The following is a 12,549-nucleotide window of genomic DNA, read 5'->3' on the forward strand; positions in this document are numbered from 1 at the left end:
AGACATGCATAAAATGTGTTATTAAAATGTTATTTTGTATAATGTAAGACCCTATTCCTCCTCAAGACTTTTTTTAAAGATCCGCGGTGTGAGTACAGGGGTAGTTTTATGTCCCCTCCTAGACACATTATTGATGGATTAAGAACCACCTTGTGCCATCCCATAATATAACACTGAATGATATGTCATAATGTAAGCCTAAATTAATTTTAAAATCAGAGTATGATAGCATGTTGTTTGCTATCAAAGGGTGGACTGTCGAAGCCGTATAATTTACTGAGACAGGATCGGTTTATAATTAGATCGGGATGACGCCATTTTGCGAATGGCAATGAGACGCCTTTTTGCGACTGGCCGTCCGGCACCATTTTAGTGAAACTCGCCCTTATAAGTACACACGGCGATGCTATTCTATTTAGCGTTGTGCGATTCCCACGCAATAGAAAGAAGTTAAAAGTCCTCATCATACAAATACAGACAGTCACTAAACATATAAAATGATTATCCCTGCAAATCATGTACCATGGTGCACTCCACAAACCCATAGTCGCACAGCGCTAACTAGTGTCTTTTTTCAATTCCCCAATACTTACACACTGCACACTTACATAAAAGGTTCCCTGGCATTAAAGTGTAATATTCAAGGTTCATTCAGTAATTATTAATGTTGTGTAATAAAAGGTTATTTGATATCTAAGGTTTAGTACATGGTAAGCAGCCGTGTCTGGTGTTGTTCTGATCCACTGTGTCTCAACAGATTTCCGGTATCATCGGAGAGAAGATCGCAACATGCGTCTGCAAACAATGGACTATAGAGAGTTAAAACATTAAAATGTACTCTGTAATGTTATCAGCTTAGATTAGCATGCAGCGGGAAAAAGGACACAAAGGACTGTTGGAGGCTGTTTTGTGTCCATTCAAACTGACCTATGAACTATCCTGTAACAGAAAGCACCTTTAAGAAGAACCAATGGAAACATGCCAAACTTGTCTATTGTATTGCCTATCCCTGTAAAGAGTATATATGTGTGCTCTCTGAACCCAGTCTTGAGTCTTCTTGCTGTGCTGTTGACAGAGGTTTCTATTGCTGATGCCGGTATCTGGGTCCAGAGTGCGTGCATATGTAACAACTGTACCTTGGGTCTGTATGGTTTATTTGTGCTAATTGTCTTTAGATCACAGCGTGTAACCATCTGTTTTTATATTAATATTGAATAATAACTTTTTGTGCTTTGGAACCACACTCAAAGTCTGAAAGCATTTATTTACTGTGCGACTCTTTACGCTAAATAGCGACAATTTTAGCAGGTATAGGCAGGATTTCATAGAGGTTTTAAATAGGTATCCATAGTTTCTTTGCAGCCGACTCTGGGTGGACCATCGTGGACCCTGCTGGGAGCTCGGTCCAGCCACAGCAGGGCACTTGTCCACCTCACCTTCTATTGGGCCAGTCAGGTGTTCTTTCATCTCCCTGACATCTTGGCTTATGGACCTTAGAAATTAGTTTTGCTCCAACATGCTGACCTGTACTGTATCAATGGCAGCTTTGCCTTAACACTGCCACCCTTAGCCCATCCAAGACTTGGGCAAGGGTGCCTGGGGAGGATGGGGGAGGCACAATTGATGGAGGTTGTGCCATCACCCCATCCATCTGCAGGCTTTCAGCCATGGCAGGTCCTATAAAATGGAAGAAATAAACTTTATTTTTTGCCAAATAACAAATATAGACAGATACAAAGACAGGTGGATGCAAATAATTACCAGTCTCAGCATATTGATCATCTTGAGGAGGCCCTTGATTGTCTATTTTGGCCTCCAATACTAACCTCCAATCTAAGGCACCCAAAATTTTATGTTGCCTTTGGATCAAAACCAAGTTGTTAGGGAGAGGACCCCCTGGCACATTAAGGTGCTTGATCTACAAAATAAGATTTGTTTTGAGTCGGCTGCAAAGGTCACTCCACCTTAAGAAAAATGTACAAACAAATTTAAAGTCCTAAATGCAATACTGTGATTTATACATTAGCTAAACTGTTAGACATTAGGTGTGTGTGTATTTGTTAATCATCATGGTTTATGCCAGATCTTTTTAAATGTAGAAGATGGCTGACAATTATAGTGTCAGGCTTTAGTTTCTGCAGTGTCACTGCATTTTTGTAACAAGGGTGACACAGGTGTCTGTATTTAATCATATGGCTATTTTTTAATTTTCAAAATTTGGACCTTTCTCATACCTTTGCTCTGCTAAACCAGGGAGATCTGGATATCATGTTTAAAAAAATCATGTTTAATTCTGCACACCCTGAGTCAGGATTTAGATTAAGTTAGCCAGTTATATTTCTACCACATTCTTAAATTTATACTCCTGCCAAGTCCTGCCAAGTTGTAATTGTTTTATTTTTTAAAATATCTCTTAGTATTCCGACGACAAAGACAAAGGACACGACATGTGGAATCCACACCCACCCCTGAAGCTGCCCCCCCAACCATCCTCCACACCCACCCCACAATCTGCATCCCCCCAACCATCCTCCCCATCCACCCCACAATCTGCATCCACCAAACCATCCTCCACCCCACAATCTGCATCCACCCAACCATCCTCCCCACCCACCCCACAATCTACATCCACCCAACCATCCTGCCCATCCACCCCTGAAGCTGACTCCCCCCCCACTCATCACCCACCCCTGAAGCTGCCCCCCCCACTCCTCATCACCCATTCCTGAAGCTGCCTCCCCCCCACTCCTCATCAACCATCCCTGAAGCTGGCTCCCCCCACCACTCCTCAGGAAGTTCGAATTGGGCTGCTTTTGCCCAAGAATTGCCGACCCAATGAGATGAAGGTACATATGTCACAGATGCCATAATGCAATATATATCAAATTTAGGAACCTGCAAATAATGCCATGTGAAAGCAGCATTAACTTCAGTAGCCAACTGTGCAGTATTATCCGGCGAAGGGATACACACAAAATATTCATGGCTATGGTGGGTGGGTTTTATGTCAAACTGCTAAGATTTAATAACAAATACTTAATAAATGAATTTGCTTTTCATTTAATTTTCAGTTGAACAAGAGGAGCCACTTCAGAATGTTCTGAGGGAGGTGGCGACAAGTGGCACAGCTGTGCAACTAATATTGGAGGCCATTAACTGCATACAAAATGCACTATAAACCCCTCCCCGAAAAAAAAAAATCTAAATGTAGACCTAAAATGTGTGGTGTTGTTATTAAAAGGTCAAATATTCAATTAGTGAAATATTAATAAAGTCTAACTATCTCTGTCACTCTTTGCGTATATATGTAAATTTAAATGTGTACATATATGTATATATATATATATACCTGTGTATATATATATATATATATATATATATATATATATATATATATACAGAGAGAGAGAGAGAGAGAGATCTTTAAAAATCTGGGTTTGAATATATCTATATATGGATTTTTAAATATATATATATATATATATATATATATTGGGTTTCAGCTGTCACAAGTTTTGGATAGCCAATAAGATTCGGTAAAAAAAAACGAACGGAACTGAGTAGAACCGAGCCTGCACATCCCTAGTATATACATATATATATATATACACATATATACATATATATACTATATATATATATAGAGAGAGAGAGAGAGAGAGAGAGAGCATATATAATTAGACAAACAATGTTGGGGGAAGTCACATTTGCAAACTCCAGCCTCTGAAAATTAAAACCAAAAAAAGGTGCAGTTTTACACTGATTGCAAATGCCTTATAGGCAATTAAAGGGTACATTGAAAGCTCAGATGAGAAAACATGACTCTGGCAAGTAATCGCAATGGCCGCATAGGGTGACGGCTGTGTCTGTCAAACTACTAGAGTGTAGTCGTCGCTCGTTCTGTTACGTGGTCCGGTAGGTGTTTTTCATTGTGATGGGTGTTTACCCGCTTGCATTGTGTGTTGCGAGCGATCACTCATTTTACATTTTCACGCTCGAAGCAGCTGCAAGCAATCGCGACTTAGTGACCGGCTCTGAATCAGGTCCAATAAGTGGAAAACACAGTGTATTCGTCACACTGTAGGTCATTGATACTGCAGTGTAATATTTAAAATTGGTACAAATTGACGTGTGTGCTATACCCCACTTCACTCATGTTTGTTAATAATATGGAGAATGATCAGTTGAGAGGAGAGCATGGTGGTTCTGCTACCAGTGCCACCAGTTATGACTATACTAGTCCATCTACATCATCTACTAAAGCCGATGCCCAAGGGCATACAGGGCTTAAGTCAAGGCATTTAAATCAAGCAAGCAATGTTTTACAGTGTTAAAGGAAAAAAAATTAAAAGCTGTTAGCTGCAGAGAAAGAAAAAATTGTCAATATGCCATTTACTACACGAAGTGGCAAGGAAAGGTTAAGGCATAGGCCTTTATTTATGACTGGTGGTTCTGCATCTTATGATGATGTAAGCCATTCTCCCTGTAGAAGTGTCAAAAAAATTAAAATTGAGGCACATGAACCAACTGTGTGGTCAGAAAAGTCACAGATCCCCGAGGAGAGTCCAAGTGTGTCTGCAGTTGCCATGTGTGAGCCTGACCTTTCTAATACTGTACTTGAAGTGGATCCTCCTTCCACCATTTGTGTGCCCTCTGTGGGGATAAGCAGCACAAGTCAACATGCTGACATAGAAATAGAGGATGCCTCTGAAGATTTTTACCAGGAGGATATTTCTGTAGTTGGCACTAACAAGGATGATGAGGATGTTGATGATGATGAGGATGTTGATGCCGAGGATGTTTGTGTAAACTGTAAATCAGGCAACAGTTGCTGCCCATTGTTGTCATGCCTGGACAAAGGACCAAAAAATCCACTTCTCATGTGTTGAATCATTTCCAACCAAATGTAGACAACAGTTGTCAAGCCATCTGTAACCAATACCAAGTAACAGTGAGTATAGGTAAGGACCTTAACCAGCTAAAAACCTCCTCCCTGTTACATCATTTGCAGCACATTCATCAAATTGAAAAGTTTTTTCAAGTTCAGAAAGTTTGGCTAAAAAAATGTAACAACAATCAGTCCAGTGTCACCTAGCTGCTCCCTTCTCTCTGGATCCAAGTGCCTGCAATCTCCACCACCAACACCTTCATCATCATCAAGATCCTCAATTGTGATTGGAAGTAGTCCTGCATCCAATTTCATAAGAATGACTGACTCTTCTCCTATCCATGGTTCCTTAGAAGGATCCTTGAGTGCTACGCCTGTTGCTGCTGCTGCTGTGAGTGGATCTTCATCCCAGAAGGGGACCAGGATAAAAACAACTTTTAGTTTAACCAAACAATTGACTGTCAAATAATCATTTGCAATGGGGAACAAGTACGACAGCAGACACCAAGTTGCACAGCGGATTACCGATGCCATAACAGCTATGCTGGTATTAGATGTGCATCCAGTATCCACCATTAATGCAGTGGGTTTTAGACAGTTAATTGAGGTCCTGTGTCCCCATTACCATGTCCCTTCTAGATTCCACTTCTTTAGAATAGCAATTCCCAATCTGTACATGGACATTAAAAAAAACCTTATTAATGTCCTTTGAAATGCCATTGTGCCCACTGTCCACTTAACCACAGATATGTGGACAAGTGTGACAGGGCAAACTAAAGATTACATGACTGTGACAGCCCACTGGGTATGTGTATTGCCTCCAATAGTGAAAACAGCAGCAGCAGCATCTAACAAATGCCAGTACATTCAGAGGCAGGCTACTCTGTGTATCACCGGTTTCACTAAGAGGCATATAGCTGAGAACCTCTTAGAAAAACTCAGGGAAATCATAGCAAAATGGCTTACCCCACTTGGACTCTTCTCGGGATTTGTGATTTCTGAAAATGCCAGCAAAATTGTGCGAGCATTATATGTAGGTGAATTTAAACATATCCCATGTTTTGCTCACACAATTAATTTTGTGGTGCAACATTTTAAAAAATGACAGGGGTGTGCAGGAGATGCTTTCGGTGGCCCGAAAGATTTCGGGACATTTTCTACATTCAGCAACTGTGTGTCGAAGATTGCAGCATCAGCAAGTACTGTTGAATTTGCCTTGCCATCAGCTTAAGCAAGTGGTAGTAACTAGGTGCAATTCTACTCTCTATATGCTTCAGTGGATGGAGAAGCAGCAAAAGGTCATCCAAGGCTACACTACAGTCTATGACATAGGGAAAGGAGTGGGAATGTACCTTAGTCAAGTGCAGTAGAGGAATAATTTCTGTGTTGTGCAAGGTTCTCAAACCCTTTGAACTTGCCACATGTGAAGTTAGTTCAGATACTGTCAGCTTGAATCAGGACATTCCCCTAATCAGACTTTTGCAAAAGCAACTGGAGAAACTGAAGGAGGAGCTGAAACAGAGTGATTCCACTAAGTATATTGGACTTGTAGATCAAGCCCTTCATTCGTTTCACCAGGATCCAAGGGTCGTCAATCTCTTGAAATCAGTTTACTATATTTTGGCAACCATACTTGATCCTAGGTTTACGTTATACCTTGTGTCTTTCTTTCCGATGTACATAAATCTAAAAAGGTGCAAAGAGCTGTTGGTGAAAAAAAAATGTCAGCTCAAGCGGCACATGACACAGCAGCATCTCCTCCTTCAATTTCTGCAGCTGCCAGGAAAAAACAAAATTTTCCTGAGACCCACTGCTGGTGGTGATGCATATCAGTCAGCAAAACCTAATGAATTTGGTAGGGTCTGAAAGAACTGCCCACAATGAGTGACATGTCTACCGTGACTTTGTCTGTTATGGTCACCATTCAGAGAATGGTGGATGATTATTTTAGGGATAGCATCCAAATAGGCATGTGTCACAGTCAGTTTTACTACCGCAGGAAAAAGAGGCAATTTTGGAGTCACTTACACAAACAGGCTTTGCTTTACTTAAGTTGCTCCAGTGTGTACTCTGAAAGAGATTTCAGCACAGCCGGGAACCTTATCAGTGATCGGTGTAGGAGGTTACTTCCCCAAAATGTGGAAAAGATGATGTTCATCAAAATTAATTATAAATTTCATGAGGAAGACCTTTACCAGCAATTAAGTGAAAAAAAAAATACAGAAGCTCCTGTAATGGTGGATTCCAGTGGGGACAAATTAATATTGTGTGAAGAGGATGTACACATTGATGGGGATAATGATGACATCTGATCTTACCTATGCTGTAAAGCTAGTTTGTGCATGGGATCATTGCCACCAATGTCCACTGCGCATTGGCAGCTTGTTTTGTGGGGGGTCCAAACAAACCAATCATTTCAGCCACAAGTGGCAGTCCCTTTTGTTGAAGTGATTGGTTTGTTAAACTGTGAATGTCCTGTTTCATATATACACCCGGGTTGGTGGGCCCAAGGACAATTCCACCTTGCACCTCTATTCTTTGCGTTATGTGCTGTTTGGGGCATTGCTGCTTAACATTTTAATTTTATGGTGTATGAATGTCCAGAAATTGTAATGTCCACAGACAGCATCTCCTGCATGTCCCTTTAATTTTTTTTAAAGAAAATTCTGAACCACAAAATTGATGGGGTGGGCAAATATGAGCAGCAGCAGCAAAGAGCATCATTCTGTCAGGATGTGTGCAATAAAGTGCACTGCAAATACATTTAATACAAAAATTAGTTGTGTATAATGGTCACATACAAATATATTTACATGGTACATACAGTGCGTAAAGCAGGATGAGGTTGCCTGAAGCACACCACCCGTTGTTGAAACAAATAACCTACAGTAGGCCCAGCAAACGTCACAGATGCTGGGAGTTGTATTTAAGCCGAAGAACAACAGGCTGCTTTCCTCTGATTTAAACAGCAAGTCTTGGTCCCATTATTCCTAACAACCTCCCTGAGTACAAACTTGTAAACATCTGTTGACAGTATGTTCTAGCAGCACCTCCACAAGCAAGGCAACCTCATTTTTTATTAGATCATGATATACAAAAAAATAAATAAAAAACCTCCTCCAGATCAAAGATGTCTTTTAGGAACTGAAGAACTTGATCCTAGATTGATCTTCCCTCATAATTGTTTTTAAGAATCAAAACATTAAATTAAATAAATTAAAAAACTAATCAGTCTTTTCCCTGTCTTCAGTCTATAAACATTCCAACTCTGTCGGGCCTCTGACCCAGTTAAGGAAAACATTCTTGGTTTTTAAAATTCCTAGGGGTTGTATAGTTTATTATACTGCCATCCTGTCTACCACTACAATGCCACTCTGTGCCATGTTCGAAGCTGAACTGCCACATGTTAGTGCCGCCCACTGCTGTCACTTAGCTTAGTCAGCCAGCAAGCTGGATGCAACCTTTTGGCCCTAAATTAGATAAAAAATCAATATTGTGAGCTGTGAGGTGGTCAAAATTGACTGGAAATGATTGGAAATAAATGTTATTGAGCTCAATAATATTGTACGAAAAAACAGGCCCAAATTATGTGATATTAGCTTGTTTTATGATTTAAAAAAAAAAACAGATCCAAAACCAAAACCAAAACACAACACATGGAAGGGCGGTTTTGGCAAAACCAATCCAGATCCAAAACATGAGGAGATACAGAACCAAAACCAAAATACGGGGGTCTGCGCACATCTCTAGTTGCCAGCCAGTTATGCCCATGTAGTTGCAAGCGGAGATGCTACTGAGTTGTGTCAGACTATTGAGCATGCATAGTGCGAGTACATGTAAGAGCAGTCCACCAATCAGACTTAAGCTGGGTACACATACAGTACTAAATGATGTGTGTACCCAGCAATGCGACTGATGCCCCCACTGGCATATTGGGTGGCCAGTACACATTAGACGATCTGATGCCCAAGGGGCTGATATGTCAGGCCCCGCTGCATCCCACTGCTTGGGGTTGTCAGTCATATTGTCAGGTTGAGCTGTATGAAGAGCCAACCTGACGATGCGGCTAATGACACCACGGAAGTGTGCAATGGGCAACATGGTGCATATGCACTTGACAATTTCAATGATTTGTTGATTCAATCCGTCGGAATTGGGCAAATCTTTCAAAATATAATTAAGTGTGTATCCATCTTTACATATACTGTAACTGTGATTTGACCCTCCTGTATTTAAGTAAGTGATGCCCTTGTTCCATGCCAACTTGTACTTCTCTGTAAACCCCATCATCAAGCTCTGCAAACCCAAGTATTATGACCTGTTCAAATCACGGTTTGTCACGTCGCAAAATAGGATTTAGCCAACAGAAGTATTCATCACATGTTTTGCGCTTCATAAATCACCTTCTCTCTATTTTATTATTTATTTACATGTATAACCTGAAAACAAATCATTAAGTGTTTTTTGCAAGTCTAAGATTAAATGAAATATATTTTGCTAATTTGCTCTTCTGCTATCTTACCCCCACATTAGATCTCTGCAATATTTTACTTTTATGCCGTCCCCTTATTGCCTTTTTTTCTGATTAACAGAACAAAATAGCTTTTAGCTCCACTTTAATATTCCTCTGCCTTTCATGTACCCAAGCAGTTAATGTTCCTTGGCACTAATTAGTTCCCTTTTCTGTGTGTGTGTATTTTTTCTCCACCATGACGTCTATGCAGGGAATGTCAGAAAGGCTGTATGATGTACAATTTCCATCCAGCTCTGGCTTTTAAGACTGTAACTCAACAAATTTTAGCTTAATTAGTTTTAATAAAAAGGAAAGAGAAAAGGAACATTTGTTTTGTAACATGTGTGAAGCCATTCACTTTGGTGAAAAGTAGAGCTAGGAATATTTATATGACCATATAATACTTGAGACATATTGCAGTAAAATGTAGGTTCTGGTAAGAAAAGTATGCTGATTGATATTCCTTGTCTGTGCCTACTTGTGAAGTATGGCTGTATTGAGTGCTAAGCCCCAAGTAGTAGAGTATTAGTGAGCGAGTTACAGATGAATAATTGGAAAAGGAAAAAGCAATTTCTATAGAGCTGTTTTCTTAGAGACCTAAGAGTGCTGCACCAATCACAGAGTCCAATTAAAATAAAAAAGGATATATGGCCTGATTTAGAGTTGTATGCTTTTAGCATCACTGCTGCATTTTTATATGTTTCAGCGATGCTAAAATATGGTTATGCTGCAGGAAGCGTGTGGTGTAAAATAGATGCCTTATGTCGGCTTCTGTGGTCCTGCTGAAACCGGGGACACAGCATCAGATCACTCTATGTGGCCATCGGTCATCTCAGTAACCTTCAGTTTAATCAGGATGGCCAGTGTTTTCATGCAGCTGAAGCCTGTGAAGCTAATTACAAGGATGCTGCCACTGGCTTCAGCATACCCAGAAAACAAGGCCAAAAGTGCCCCCATTTTCTGGGATTCTGTTGGACGATGCCCCCAAACAGCCGCAGTACTTCAATCAGGCTGCTGCGTCTGGGCACTGTGAGCGAGCTCACAGAAGGATATCTGCACATGTGCAGTAAAGATATTGTGCATGTGCAGATCTTTAGAATGTAAGCTCTCACGAGCAAGGCCCTTGTTCCTCACGTGCTCTCCTCCCCCAAACTTATAGTATTTTACTCCTAACTCCCCAATTGGCACCTAACATTTGGTTGCTGATGCCCTGCTGCTTGTGTTATGCAGATATGTTTATAAACCATGTCCTTGTCCTGCATTGTTTTGTATTACTATTAACTGTTTTTCTTGTGTACTCATGTATATACTGTGTAAGGTGCTGCAGAACCTTTGTGACGCCATATAAATAAAGAATAATAATAATAGTCTGCAAACATTGGAGTTGAACGCAAACCTTCGGGTTTGCATATAACTTTGAATCAGCCCCGTAATACCCAATACAGAATCATATAAGTGTAACAATGTTCTGCTTGATGCATTTTATTCCCCATAGAAGGGCTTTATAGTGTACTGTACTTATACACATACTACAATGCAACCCATTGCAAAAAGTTACTGAATGTTATAGTGTAACCCCTGCTCACCTATATTAGAGATAGTTGAGCGGGTCACATTACACAGATACTGATTGCTTCTTATGGGTATCTTGTAGCTTGGCAGTGCCTGCACCTTGAGTTTGCATCTTTTTGAAAGTAGAGTGGTGGACTTGGGGAAACCCACTGCAGCACAATGTGTAGGTGTGGTGGACAGTGTTTCCTCTCTTACCAATAAATTAATGAACAGAGTGATCCGCGCTCCAGGTCTTAGAGGGTATGTTTATAGGGATGAGTGGGGGAGGGGGAATGGGGAGCAGGGTGGGGGGAAAGGGGGGGTAGGCGGGTGGGCTGGGGCAGAAAGTGGGGTATGGTGGTGCTGCACGTGGAACAGGAGTACCAGATCCTGTTTGTTACAAGCTGGACGAGGGGGGGTACACGTGCGCTCCTATGTGTGAATGTGTGCTGGGAGGGGAAAAAATGTATATATTGGTTGGGAGGGAAGGAACGGGGGGGGAGGGAAAAGGGGGGTTGGGAAGCGGAATGTGGGGGGGTATGTAGTAACAAGGGTTGGCGTGTATAGGTGTGTGCCTTCAGTGTAGGTGATGTTGGTGTGTAATGAAGAGCCAGACACTTGAGATTGAATCCAACCTGTTTATTGGTGAGACACAGTGCTCCCCAGGTGGTTCCGTGAATGGGGTTGGGGTTGAGTGGCGGGTTAAGTGGTTTCCTGGTCAGGGAGTTGGTGGGCCCTTTTAGGGGGCTCCTTTCCGTGCGGCCCTTACTTCTGCACGTCCCCTTTGCTGGACCTATGGTCTCAGTCTTGGAGGACCGGGATATTGATGATGACAATGAAAAGTCCCGTATAGTGACAGTAGCGGCGTCCCGCACTGATATTGTAGTTACCTACCGGTAGGTTGCAGTCTCTGGTCTGTGCACAGTTGTCGTGTACTCCGGTAATGGTTCGGTGGTTGCTGGCACCCTGCGAGCCCACAGGGTGTACTGGATGGGCGCCCGTCACTGCTCCGAGATGGGGGATGATGCGGTGGTCCGCATATATAACTCTGTATCACCTTGCCGTGGGGTTGATGATGGGCTACAAGGTGGGGTAGTGCAGTAGTCTGTGTGGGGGTGTGTTGCCTCCAACGCGTTTCGGCCTTAAGCCTTCTTCAAAGAGTTACTGATAGGTAGACTGAGAGCATGTTATATAGGTGGAGGGTGGGTGTGTGGGCGTGGCCTGTGGGTTGGTTAGCCTATCGTAGCAGAGGTGTTTAACAGGTGTGGGCTGCATTGGGTAGGATGGGGCAGTGTGGGTGACTGACACTCATAATGGCTAATCAGTGGTGGTATTGGTTTAACATGCGGGCGGGTGGTGTGTGTGTTTGCACGCACGTTCTGCTCCACGCGGTGATGGCCGGGCTGTCGGGCGGTGAGCGTTGCCGTGGGAGCGTCGGGTTGCCCTCTGACGTCACCTCCCATGTGCGCGTCACTGTCGTGTGGTCTGGGTTATCCGAGGGTGTGGCAAGCCATGTGACGCATAGACGCAGGCATCCCCCTGCGTCGAACGTCACATGGTGTCCATTAGCCTACCAGGGAGGGGATTCCCGGTGGCA

General features: G+C 42.2%; 1 long non-coding RNA gene across 1 annotated transcript in view; it reads right to left on the reverse strand.

Annotated features, from left to right (window-relative positions):
- Nucleotides 1–710: 710 nt before the first annotated feature.
- The window catches only part of LOC148520525 (uncharacterized), an 88,633-nt gene continuing 76,794 nt past the window's right edge, over nt 711–12,549 (reverse strand). Inside the window, exon 3 of the long non-coding RNA XR_015878870.1 lies at nt 711–795. This is a non-coding gene — a long non-coding RNA (uncharacterized LOC148520525). The remainder of the gene's footprint in view (nt 796–12,549) is intronic.

This window comes from Taudactylus pleione, unplaced genomic scaffold (genome assembly GCF_031769625.1).
Source record: "Taudactylus pleione unplaced genomic scaffold, aTauple2 ptg000176l, whole genome shotgun sequence".
NCBI classification, from domain to species: Eukaryota; Metazoa; Chordata; class Amphibia; order Anura; family Myobatrachidae; genus Taudactylus; species Taudactylus pleione.